General features: G+C 42.4%; 1 pseudogene; it reads left to right on the plus strand.

Annotated features, from left to right (window-relative positions):
* Positions 1-1902: 1902 nt before the first annotated feature.
* The window catches only part of LOC115178082 (zinc finger protein 271-like), a 33459-nt pseudogene continuing 21141 nt past the window's right edge, over positions 1903-14220 (plus strand).

A 14220-nucleotide genomic window follows, 5' to 3' on the forward strand; every position in this document is an offset into this window, starting at 1 on the left:
CAACGTAAAGTTATATTGTGAGGAGGATTTTAAAAAAATCAAGACTACGACGTTTTATTGGTTGGAAATGTAGTGTTTAATTTGATAATTTAGGACGTTGAGCTAGCCACTTTAGACAGACTGGTTGCTTAGTGACCGGTTGCTTAGTGACCGGTTGCTTAGTGACCGGTTGCTTGGTGACCGGTTGCTTAGTGACCGGTTGCTTAGTGACCGGTTGCTTAGTAACCGGATACCAACACAATGTTCCGTGGAGACAATGTCATCCATTCCAATATTTGTATAATCGTTGTGATTGGAGGATAGCTGTAAAGGGGGGTGGGGGGAGGGATTTAATCAGGATCTATTCGAGCTCATTAATAATGATAACAATGTTCATAATTGAAAGATGTTAGAAAGGTCAGTCTCTTTCTCTTTGGTACATAATGTGGAGTACAGGAAGTGGATTAGCTGGTTACCCAGGACCCATTCAAGGCAGAGAGGTTCATCACAACAAAAGCTCTGTGAATTATAGCCCCCCTTCATTAACATTGCAGAACACTGTTTCATTACTCAAAGCAGTGAATTACATTGACTGAAATAGGTGCCAGTACTCATTTTGGGTGCTGGTACTGTTTATATATATATATAGGTGCAGGAGCTCCACAATACTGTTGAGCTGACATTACATTTTAGTCATTTAGCAGACGCTCTTATCCAGAGCAACTTACAGTAGTGAATGCATACATTTCATACATTTTTTCCCCCCCGTAGGAATCAAACCCACAACCCTGGCGTTGTAAACACCATGCTCTACCAACTGAGCCACACGGGACCTGATATTCTATACAAGGAACAGGAGATGTAGCAGTAGAATATTTGAGGTGCCAGGTACTCAGCTCCGGTGAGCTCCTGTCCAAGTCGAGCACTGGGGTAAAAGAGGAGTTATCTGGAGATGAACTCATTTAATTTATGACAGAAAATAGTATTTTAGGGGTTCCCTTCACCATTTCCAATGAGATTGGTTTAGTATAACTTGGGTGCAGTGTTCAGTGCCACTTTGTATGCAGTCTGGTGATGTACCAGGGCCTGGACATGCAGTTAGGTTTGTACAGTGTAATGATGTACCAGGGCCTGGACATGCAGTTAGGTTTGTTTACCTCCATCAATCAAATTAAATCTAGAATCGGCTTCCTATATATTTTTGTATTTTTATTTATTTCACCTTTATTTAACCAGGTAGGCCAGTTGAGAACAAGTCCTTTATTTAACCAGGTAGGCCAGTTGAGAACAAGTCCTTTATTTAACCAGGTAGGCCAGTTGAGAACAAGACCTTTATTTAACCAGGTAGGCCAGTTGAGAACAAGTCCTTTATTTAACCAGGTAGGCTAGTTGAGAACAAGTTCTCATTTACAACTGCGACCTGGCCAAGATAAAGCAAAGCAGTTCGACAACATACAACAACACAGAGTTACACATGGAGTAAAACAAACATACAGTCAATAATACAGTAGAAAAATACGTCTATATACAATGTGAGCAAATGAGGTGAGATAAGGGAGGTAAAGGCAAGAAAAAGGCCATGGTGGTGAAGTAAATATAATATAGCAATTAAAACACTGGAATGGTAGATTTGACAGTAGATGAGTGTGCAAAGTAGAAATACTGGGGTGCAAAGGAGCAAAATAAATAAATACAATACACGCTTTCCTTTGTACATCTCAATACATTAATATGATTTAATTAATTAAATGAAATGAACAACGTTTTGTATGGAAATAAAAAAAATAAAACTTCTTTCAACTGCGTTTCCCCACTCCAGTCAGCAGAAAGCGATGTGCGTCATTCAGGCGACGCTACCGGTGTGACGTATAATCTAGTGGACGGAACGAGTCTTCAACAACAACAACCGTTAGCTAGCCAGCCACCTCGGTAGCTTGTTAGCCAACATAGCGGAAACATTGTAGCTCTTTAGAATCTTTCAGCGTATCTATGTGTTTTTAAACACATTTATTTCGTCTAACTGTTACCCCGTTTAATTTCATATTGACGTTGTTAGATATCTATCTAGCTGGTTAAATTAGCAATAACACTAAGCTAGTTGCTGATGCTAGATAGGTAGCAAGCTAAACACCTCATGACAGGAGGTCACTAAGCTAACTCGGTCTGCTGGACGGATAATAGAAACTCGAGAAAGAAGAGAAGTCTGTTAAACTAATTAAAAACAAGTAGAGGGTGAGGATGTTACAGTAAAAGAGGAAGACGTTACAGTGAAAGAAGAGGAAGACGCTTTCAGAGTGAAAGAGGAAGAGGAGGATGTTGGCTACCGTGAAAGAAGAGGAGGAAGAGAAGGATGCCGTTTTTGTAATGAAGAAGGAGGAGGACATGACTGTTACAGTGAAAGAAGAGGAAGACGTTTTTGGAGTGAAGGAGGAGGAGATTACTGTCACATTGGAGGATGAAGAAGCACAGAAGACTGGAGATCTGATTAACACCAGTAAATGCAGTGAGTACTATCTAATAAAACAGGGACATTGATCTGATTAACACCAGTAAATACAGTGAGTACTATCTTATAAAACAGGGACATTGATCTGATTAACACCAGTAAATACAGTGAGTACTATCTAATAAAACAGGGACATTGATCTGATTAACACCAGTAAATACAGTGAGTACTATCTAATAAAACAGGGACATTGATCTGATTAACACCAGTAAATACAGTGAGTACTCTCTTAACAGGAGGACAAACTCTGCAGTTGTTGAACATGTGTGCCATGACCCAGGGATCATCATGAGTAACTAACAGCCATTACCCAGGGACCATCATGAATAACTAACTAACAGCCATTACCCAGGGATCATCATGAATAACTAACAGCCATTACCCAGGGATTATCATGAATAAATAACAGCCATTACCCAGGGATCATCATGAATAACTAACAGCCATTACCCAGGGATCATCATGAATAACTAACAGTCATTACCCAGGGCTAACAGCCATTACCCAGGGATCATCATGAATAACTAACAGCCATTACCCAGGGATCATCATGAATAACTAACAGCCATTACCCAGGGATCATTATGAATGAACTAACATCCATTACCCAGGGATCATTATGAATAACTAACAGCCATTACCCAGGGGTCATTATGAGTAACTAACTAACAGCCATTACCCAGGGACCATCATGAATAACTAACAGCCATTACCCAGGGATCATCATGAATAACTAACAGCCATTACCCAGGGATCATCATGAGTAACTAACAGCCATTACCCAGGGGTCATCATGAATAACTAACAGCCATTATCCAGGGATCATCATGAATAACTAACAACCATTACCCAGGGATCATCATGAATAACTAACTAAAAACCATTATCCAGGGATCATCACGAATGAACTAACAGCCATTACCCAGGGATCATCATGAATAACTAACATACATTACCCAGGGATCATCATGAATAACTAACTGCCATTACCCAGGGATCATCATGAATAACTAACAACCATTACCCAGGGATCATCATGAATAACTAACAGCCATTACCCAGGGATCATCATGAATAACTAACAGCCATTACCCAGGGATCATCATGAATAACTAACAGCCATTACCCAGGGATCATCATGAATAACTAACTGCCATTACCCAGGGATCATCATGAATAACTAACAGCCATTACCCAGGGATCATCATGAGTAACTAACAGCTATTACCCAGGGATCATCATGAGTTACTAACAGCCATTACCCAGGGATCATCATGAATAACTAACAGCCATTACCCAGGGATCATCATGAATAACTAACAGCCATTACCCAGGGATCATCATGAATAACTAACAGCCATTACCCAGGGATCATCATGAATAACTAACAGTCATTACCCAGGGATCATCATGAATAACTAACAGCCATTACCCAGGGGTCATCATGAATTAACTAACTAACAGCCATTACCCAGTGATTTACATGAATAACTAACAACCATTACCCAGGGATCATTATGAATAACTAACATCCATTACCCAGGGACCATCATGAGTAACTAACAGCCATTACCCAGGGATCATCATGAATAACTAACTAACAGCCATTACCCAGGGATCATTATGAATAACTAACAGCCATTATCCAGGGATCATCATGAATAACTAACAACCATTACCCAGGGATCATCATGAATAACTAACAGCCATTACCCAGGGATCATCATGAATAACTAACAACCATTACCCAGGGATCATCATGAATAACTAACAGCCATTACCCAGGGATCATCATGAATAACTAACAGCCATTACCCAGGGATCGTCATGAATAACTAACAGCCATTACCCAGGGATCATCATGAGTAACTAACAGCTATTACCCAGGGATCATCATGAGTTACTAACTAACAGCCATTACCCAGGGATCATCATGAATAACTAACAGCCATTACCCAGGGATCATCATGAATAACTAACAGCCATTACCCAGGGATCATCATGAATAACTAACAGTCATTACCCAGGGATCATCATGAATTAACTAACTAACAGCCATTACCCAGTGATTTACATGAATAACTAACAACCATTACCCAGGGATCATTATGAATAACTAACATCTATTACCCAGGGACCATCATGAGTAACTAACAGCCATTACCCAGGGATCATCATGAATAACTAACTAACAGCCATTACCCTGGGATCATTATGAATAACTAACAGCCATTACCCAGGGATCATTATGAATAACTAACAGCCATTACCCAGGGATCATTATGAATAACTAACAGCCATTACCCAGGGATCATTATGAATAACTAACAACCATTACCCAGGGATCATAATGAATAACTAACAGCCATTACCCAGGGATCATTATGAATAACTAACCGCCATTACCCAGGGATCATCATGAATAACTAACAGCTATTACCCAGGGATCATCATGAGTTACTAACTAACAGCCATTACCCAGGGATCATCATGAATAACTAAAAGCAATTACCCAGGGATCATCATGATTAACTAACAGCCATTACCCAGGGATCATCATGAATAACTAACAACCATTACCCAGGGATCATCATGAATAACTAACAGCCATTACCCATGTGAGGAGGAGGATTATATAAGATGCTGTTTAAGATGTTTCTGATGTTTTCGGGAAGATGGGCGGGGCCTCTGTTGTCCTAGCTTCAGGGGGAAGCTTGTCCCACCATTTGGGTGCCATGACAGAAAAGAGCTTGGACTAGGCTGAGCGGGACCACACTCCCGTAGGGGTGGGACGGCCAAGAGACCTGAGGTTGCAGCGCAGAGTGCTCAGGTTGGGGTGTAGGGTTTGAGCAGAGCCTGACAGTAGGGAGGGGCAGTTCCTCTTGCTGCTCCGTAGGATGCAAGCTTCAACTGGAAGCCAGCGGAGTGTGAGGAGGAGCGGGGTGACATAGGAGAACTTGGGAAGGTTGAAAATCAGGCCGGGCTGCAGCGTTCTGGATAAGTTGCAGGGAATTTTATGGCACAAGCGGGGAGCCCAGCCAACAGTGAGTTCCAGTAGTCCAGACGGGAGAGGACAAGTGCCTGGATTAAGACCTACGCTACTTCCTGTGTGAGGTAGGGTCGTAATCTACGGATGTTGTAGAGCACGAACCTTGCAGGAGCGAGTCACTGCTTTGACGTTTGCAGAGAACGACAGGGTGTTGTCAAAGGGTCACGCCAACGTTCTTTGCACTCTGGGAGGGGTGACACTGTGGAGTTGTCAACCGTGATGGAGAGGTCTTTGAACCGGGCAGGCCTTCCCCGGGAGGAAGAGCAGCTCTGACTTCTCGAGGTTGAATTTGAGGTGGTGGGCCGACATCCAAGTTTCCAGGCACGCAGAGATGCATGTCTCCATCTGGGTGTCAGAAGGGGGGAAGGAGAAAAGTAGTTGAGTTTCATCCTCAAAGCAGTGATAGGAGAGACCATGTCAGGATATGACAGAGCTGAGTGACTTGGTGTATAGACAGAAGAAGAGAGGGCCTAGAACCAAGCCCTGGGGGACACCAGTAGCGAGAGTACGTAGTGTAGACATAGATCCTCTCAACGTCACCTGGTATGAGCGGCCTGTCAGGTAGGATTGATTCAAGAGTGTTTCAGATCCTGAGACACCCAGCCCTGAGAGGAGGATCTGATGATTCATAGTGTTGAAAGCAGCAGATAGATCTAGGAGGATGAGAACAGAGAGAGAGAGAGAGAGAGAGTCAACTGCTTTGGTAGTCTCCAGGACACAGAGAAGAGCAGTCTCGGTTGATTGACTCGTCTTGAAGCCTGACTGGTTAGAGTCAAGAAGATTGTTCTGACAGAGAGAAGATAACGAGAAAGTTGATCAGAGACAGAGACGCTCAAGTGTTTTGGAAAGAGAAGAAAGAAGGGATACAGGTCTGTAGTTTTTTGATGTCAGATGAGTCGAGTGTTTTGGTTTCTTGAGGAAGGGAAGCGACTCAGGCCACTTTGAAGTCAGAGGGGAACGCAGCAAGTGTTCAGGGATGAGTTGATGAGGGAAGTGAGGAATGGGAGAAGGTCTCCAGAGATGGTCTGTAGAATGGAGGAGGGCATGGGGTCAAGTGGGCAGGTTTTCGGGTAGCCATACCTCACTAGCCGCAGGATTTAATCTGGAGAGAGATGAGGGAGAAAGAGGTCAAGGCGTAGGGTTGTTCTGAGTGAGACCATTGGGCTCAATAGGCTGAGTGAATGAGACCAGTGGATGTTGTCAAAGTGGTTGACAAAGTTGTCCGCAGAGAGGAAGGAAGGAGGGGGTGGAGGATTAAGGAGCGAGGAGAAGGTAGAAAAGAGTTTCCTAAGGGTTAGAGGTAGAAGCTTGAAATTTAGAGTGGTAGAAAGTGGCTTTAGCAGCAGATACAGAGGAAGATAAGGTAGAGAGGAGGGAGGGAAAGGATGATGGGTCCTCCAGAAGTTTAATTTGTCTCCATTTTTGTTCAGCTGCCCGCTTCTGTAAGCTCGCAATGAGTCACTCGGTCACGGAGCAGGAGGGGAGGGCCGAGCTGGCCAGGAGGAAAGGGGACAGTGCAAGTCATAGGATGCAGAAAGGGAGGAGACTAGGGTTTGAGGAGGCAGAATCAGGAGACAGGAGGGAGAAGGATTTAGCAGAAGAGGAGAGAGTAGTGGGAGAGCGAGAGCGAAGTTTGCGACGGCGCATGACCATCTGGGTAGGGGCTGAGTGGTTAGGGTTGGAGGAAAGGGAGACCTGGAGGGGTAGGGACTGAGTGGTTAGGGTTGGAGGAAAGGAGACAGGAAAGGAAACAAAGTAGTGATCAGAGACCTGGAGGGGAGTAACAGTGAGATTAGTAGGAGAACAGAGACCTGGAGGGGGGTTACAGTGAGATTAGTAGGAGAACAGAGACCTGGAGGGGGGTCGCAGTGAGATTAGTAGGAGAACAGAGACCTGGAGGAGGGTTGCAGTGAGATTAGTAGGAGAACAGAGACCTGGAGGGGGGTTACAGTGAGATTAGTAGGAGAACAGAGACCTGGAGGGGGGTTGCAGTGAGATTAGAAGAACAGAGACCTGAAGGGGGGTTACAGTGAGATTAGTAGGAGAACAGAGACCTGGAGGGGGGTTACAGTGAGATTAGTAGGAGAACAGAGACCTGGAGGGGGGTTACAGTGAGATTAGTAGGAGAACAGAGACCTGGAGGGGGGCTGCAGTGAGATTAGTAGGAGAACAGAGACCTGGAGGGGGGTTACAGTGAGATTAGTAGGAGAACAGCCTCTAGTAAAGATGAGGTCAAGCATATTGCCTGTCTTGTGAGTTGGAGGGGATTGGGAAATGGTGAAGTCAAAAGAGGCATGGAAAGGGAAAGAGAGAGTTGGAAATAAATTAATTGAAGGCAGACCTCGGGAGGTTGAAGTCGCCAAGTACGAAGAGCGGTGAGCCATCGACAGGAAATTAGCTTATCAAGGTCTTGAGATCATTGAGGAACTCCCCAAGGGCATCTGGTAAATGACAATGTTAAGCTTGAGTGGAAAAGTAACAGCATGGAATTCAAATGTTATGAGAAATGAGTAGCCCTGTGCCACCGCCGGCGACGACCAGATGCTCTCGGACTACGAGAGAACACCTAGTCAGATGACGAGACAGCAGCTGGAGTAGCAGTGTTCCATCACCGCGACGACCAGATGCTCTCGGACTACGAGAGAACACGTAGTCAGATGAAGAGAGAGCAGCTGGAGTAGCAGTGATTCATGTCTCCTTCAGGGCCAAAATGTCAAGGGGCTGTAGGGCAGCATATAGGTTGAGATGAACTCAGTGTTCTTGACCGCAGATCCACAGTTCCAAACGATGCCAGAAATCCGGGAATTCCACGCAGGGAACACTAAACCAGAGATCCGGAATTCCATGCAGGGAACACTAAACCAGAGATCCGGAATTCCATGCAGGGAACACTAAACCAGAGATCCGGAATTCCACGCAGGGAACACTAAACCAGAGATCCGGAATTCCAAGCAGGGAACACAAAATTAGAAAGGTTGCAGCTAAGGGATGGGGGAGCGTCTGTAAAGCCTACAGGGAGAGGAGCGAACAGGTATAGAAAACACACACATAGTTGCCAAAAGCTACAGAAAATAGCAAAATAGCAAAGAACAACTCTGCAGAACAACTCTGCAGAACAACTCTGCAGAATCGTCTTTGTTTTGGGCGACGGTCTTAGTTTTAAGACAAAACTGCCACTGACACTAACGGCTATTAACAAACTACCGGCAATCAACAGAATCAACCAATTAACTACCGGCAATCAACAGAATCAACCAATCAACTACCGGCAATCAACAGAATCAACCAATCAACTACCGGCAATCAACAGAATCAACCAATCAACTACCGGCAATCAACAGAATCAACCAATCAACTACCGGCAATCAACAGAATCAACCAATCAACTACCGGCAATCAACAGAATCAACCAATTAACTACCGGCAATCAACAGAATCAACCAATCAACTACCGGCAATCAACAAAATCAATCAATCAATCAACTACCGGCAATCAACAGAATCAACCAATTAACTACCGGCAATCAACAGAATCAACCAATCAACTACCGGCAATCAACAAAATCAATCAATCAATCAACTACCGGCAATCAACAGAATCAACCAATCAACTACCGGCAATCAACAGAATCAACCAATTAACTACCGGCAATCAACCAATCAACTACCGGCAATCAACAGAATCAATCAATCAACTACCGGCAATCAACAGAATCAATCAATCAACTACCGGCAATCAACAGAATCAACCAATTAACTACCGGCAATCAACAGAATCAACCAATTAACTACCGGCAATCAACAGAATCAACCAATTAACTACCGGCAATCAACAGAATCAACCAATCAACTACCGGCAATCAACAAAATCAATCAATCAATCAACTACCGGCAATCAACAGAATCAACCAATCAACTACCGGCAATCAACAGAATCAACCAATTAACTACCGGCAATCAACCAATCAACTACCGGCAATCAACAGAATCAATCAATCAACTACCGGCAATCAACAGAATCAACCAATTAACTACCGGCAATCAACAGAATCAACCAATTAACTACCGGCAATCAACAGAATCAACCAATCAACTACCGGCAATCAACAGAATCAATCAATCAACTACCGGCAATTAACAAAATCAGAATCTAAATGTACAGTTTTATATTGAGGGATCTAGTCCGGATTAAACAGTTTTATAATTTGGAGCTTTAATTTAGATCTCTCTGTTTAACCAAATATTCTGTCTTTGGCAGGAGAGAGACCAGACTCTCACTCTGACGGCAGGAAGAGTCCTTCACAGGAACCAGACCCAGAGACGCCCAAACCAGCGAGACGACACCACTGCTCCCAGTGTAATAAGAGTTTTAAGTGGTTATGGAAGCTGAAAGAGCATGGTAGAACACACACAGGAGAAAAGCCTTACCACTGCTCTCAGTGTGGAAAGGATTTTACCAACTTAGGGAACCTAAAAAAACATATAAAATTACACACAGGAGAGAAGCCTTTCCAATGCTCTCAGTGTGGAAAGGGTTTTACACGGTTAGGGAACCTGAAGGACCATAAAAGAATACACACAGGAGAGAAGCCTTTCCAATGTTCCCAGTGTGGAAATGGTTTTACTCAGTTAGGGAACCTGAAAAGGCATGAGAGAATGCACACAGGAGAGAGAACTTTCCAATGTTCCCAGTGTGACAAGAGTTTCACACGGTTATGGAGCCTGAAAGAACATAAAATAGTACACACAGGAGAGAAGCCTTTCCAATGCTCCCAGTGTGGAAAGGGTTTTATTCTGTTAGGAAACTTGAAAAAGCATGAGAGAACACACACAGGAGAGAAGCCTTTCCAATGTTCCCAGTGTGGAAATAGTTTTACACGGTTAGGGAGCCTGAAAGCTCATGAAAGGACACACACAGGGGAGACGTCTTACCATTGCTCTTTGTGTGGAAAGAATTTTACCAAGTTAAAGAACCTAAAAAAACATATAAAATTACACACAGGAGAGAAACCTTTCCAATGCACCCAATGTGGAAAGGATTTTACACGGTTAGGGAACCTGAAGGATCATAAAAGAATACACACAGGAGAGAAGCCTTTCCAATGTTCCCAGTGTGGAAAGAGTTTTACACGGTTAGGGAACCTGAAGGACCATCAAATAATGCACACAGGAGAGAAGCCTTTTCAATGTTCCCAGTGTGGAAGTGGTTTTACCCAGTTAGGGAACCTGAAAAGGCATAAGAAAATACACACAGGAGAGAAGTCTTTCCAATGTTCCCAGTGTGGAAAGAGTTTTGCACAGTTAGGGAGCCTGAAAGAACATAAAATAGTACACACAGGAGAGAAGCCTTTCCAATGCTCTCAGTGTGGAAAGGGTTTTACCCTGTTAGGGAACCTGAAAAAGCATGAGAGAATACACACAGGAGAGAAGCCTTTCCAATGTTCCCAGTGTGGAAATAGTTTTAAAAGTTTAGGGAGCTTGAAGGAGCATGAAAGAACACACACAGGGGAGACGTCTTACCATTGCTTTATGTGTGGAAAGGATTTTACCAAGTTAGGGAACCTAAAAAAACATATAAAATTACACACAGGAGAGAAACCTTTCCAATGCTCCCAATGTGGAAAGGGTTTTACAAGGTTAGGGAATCTGAAGGACCATAAATTAATACACACAGGAGAGAAGCCTTTCCAATGTTCCCTGTGTGGAAAGGGTTTTACCCAGATAGGGAACCTGAAAAGGCATGAGAGGACACACACAGTCTTAACAATGACCCCAGGAGTTGGAACCAATTCCGAAAACAGAACAGAAAACCGCAAAAAAAAAAGTGTTTTATTGAGGAACAGAAACAGAACCGGGAAAGAAAGTGATCTCTACCGTTCTGGAACAGAAGCATTATTTTAAAAGTATGGTAACCGGTTAATAATGTTTCATTTAAAGTAACTGTCCTGTGAAAATCTAACTTTTTAAAGTTAATCGTCTCTTAATTCATATCCAAATAATGTTGTTGACTCGTCCGATTCTCGTATTTGAGGCCAAAGCATAAATTATTATATAATAATTATTAATAATTATCGTAAATTACAGGAAGAAAGAAAACTCTTTAAAAATGACTATTTCCTCATAGAACATCTCCCTGAGGAGGATGAACTGGCCAATCAGCGGTCTTGAGGAGAATGAGCTGGCCAATCAGCGGTCTTGAGGAGAATGAGCTGGCCAATCAACGGTCTACTCGTGTTATTTTTTATGACCCGGTATACGCCCACACCATTCTGTTGTTGGGGTACACCCCACACCATTCTGTTAGGAAGGCTTTCTTAATGTTTTGTACACTCTGTGTGCCTCTGCATGATGTATTGTTACACCATGTAGGAGCAGTATAGACCTAGTCTGTTCATTATATACATCTACATGATGTATTGTTACACCATGTAGCAGCAGTATAGACCTAGTCTGTTCATTATATACATCTACATGATGTATTGTTACACCATGTAGGAGCAGTATAGACCTAGTCTGTTCATTATATACATCTACATGATGTATTGTTACACCATGTAGGAGCAGTATAGACCTAGTCTGTTCATTATATACATCTACATGATGTATTGTTACACCATGTAGGAGCAGTATAGACCTAGTCTGTTCATTATATACAGCTACATGATGTATTGTTACACCATGTAGGAGCAGTATAGATCTAGTCTGTTCATTATATACATCTACATGATGTATTGTTACACCATGTAGGAGCGGTATAGACCTAGTCAATTCATTATATATATGTTAATACTAACTGTTTGTTTGACTGAATTAATATTATATTTATTATTATTATAAATTATATATAAAATTAACAAGACGTTGCCTTAAATGCAGATGTGTAATATATGTTACGTTTTTTTTTTAATCCCCACTCATTAAAAATCTGCACTAATCAATCAACACTTGTTTTTCTTTATACGTCTCATGAAAAATTTACTTTTTTGTCAACTTCCGGGTCAGTAGCATCAGTCAAACCTTACACACACACACACACACACCAACTGACACTGACATCTCCGATAAGCGATTCAGGAAATGGCAAAGAATATCCCACATTAATATATGCAGCCTTAGAAATAAGGTTCAGGAACTCAGTAACTTGTTTGAAACTCACTTAGATAAGTCATTTGATACAGCAGGAGCAATACAAGGATATAACATCTACAGAAAAGACAGGAATGGTGAGACAGGGAGGTGTTGCTGTATGTTCAGAGCCATATTCCTGTAAAAGTTAGCGAGGATCTCATGTCAAATGTTGTTGGAAGTGTTGTGGCTGCAAGTTCACCTGCCTCATATAAACCTGTTCTGTGGTCCTGCTATAGGTCACCAAGTGCTCACAGTCAGTATTTGGATTATACAGCTCTGGAAAAAAAATTAAGAGACCACAGCAAAATTATCAGTTTCTCTGGTTTTACTATTTATAGGTATGTGTTTGGGTAAAATTATTTTTTTACATTTTTTATTCTATAAACTACTGACAACATTTCGCCCAAATTCCAAATAAAAATATTGTCATTTTAGAGTATTTATTTATTTGCAGAAAATGACAACTGTTCAAAATATAAATAAATAACAACAAAAAAAGATGCAGTGTTGTCAGACCTCGAATAATACTGCAAAGAAAATAAGTTCATATTCATTTTTTAAAACAAGACAATACCAACGTTTTAACTTAGGAAGAGTTTTAGAAATCAGTATTTGGGGGAACAACCCTGATTTTCAGTCACAGCTTTCATGCATCTTGTCATGCTCTCCACCAGTCTTTCACATTGATGTTGGGTGACTTTATGCCACTCATGTGGCGCAAACAATTCTAGCAGCTCGGCTTTGTTTTGATGACTTGTGACCGTCCATCTTCCGCTAGATCACATTCCAGAGGTTTTCGACGGGGTTCAGGTCTGGAGATTGGGCTAAGCCATGACAGGGGTCTTGATCTGGTGGTCTTCCATCCACACCTTGATTGACCTGGCTGCGTGACATGGAGTATTGTCCTGCTGGGGGGGAAAAAACCCAATCCTCAAGAGTTTTGGGGAACATTGTCAGAGCAGAAGGAAGCTAGTTTTCTTCCAGGACAACCTTGTACGTGGCTTGATTCATGCCTCCTTCACAAAGACCAATCTGTCCGATTCCAGCCTTGTTGAACCATCCCCCAGATCATCACGATCCTCTACCAAATTTCACAGTGGGTGCGAGACACTGTGGCTTGGAGGCCTCTTTTTCATATTGCCAGTCATATCAATGACTATTTCACTTAGTAAAGTGGAAAAAACTACAAAAGTGAAATGTAGTTGTGAAATATTTTTGTATAAAAGATCTACTAATGAAGTTACAACATATATTATAGGGGTACCAAACTAGGAAGCCCACGGCAGCCCATAGTCATAACGTGTGTTGTACCTAGTATGTTGTAGTATGTTGTACCTCGTTTCCCTCCTTCAGGGAACAGTAGTTATAGTCATAACGTGTGGATTTAATAGTATGTTGTACCTAGTTTCCCTCCTTCAGGGAACCGTAGTTATATTCATACCTGTACGTTCCCTTTCAGTCAGTAACTGGTTACAACATATAATAGGGGTACCAAACTAGGAAGCCCACGGCAGCCCAAGCACACACAGGTTCCACTTTGCTCCAAAAAAAGAGGCTA

This window comes from Salmo trutta, chromosome 38 (assembly GCF_901001165.1).
Source record: "Salmo trutta chromosome 38, fSalTru1.1, whole genome shotgun sequence".
NCBI classification, from domain to species: Eukaryota; Metazoa; Chordata; class Actinopteri; order Salmoniformes; family Salmonidae; genus Salmo; species Salmo trutta.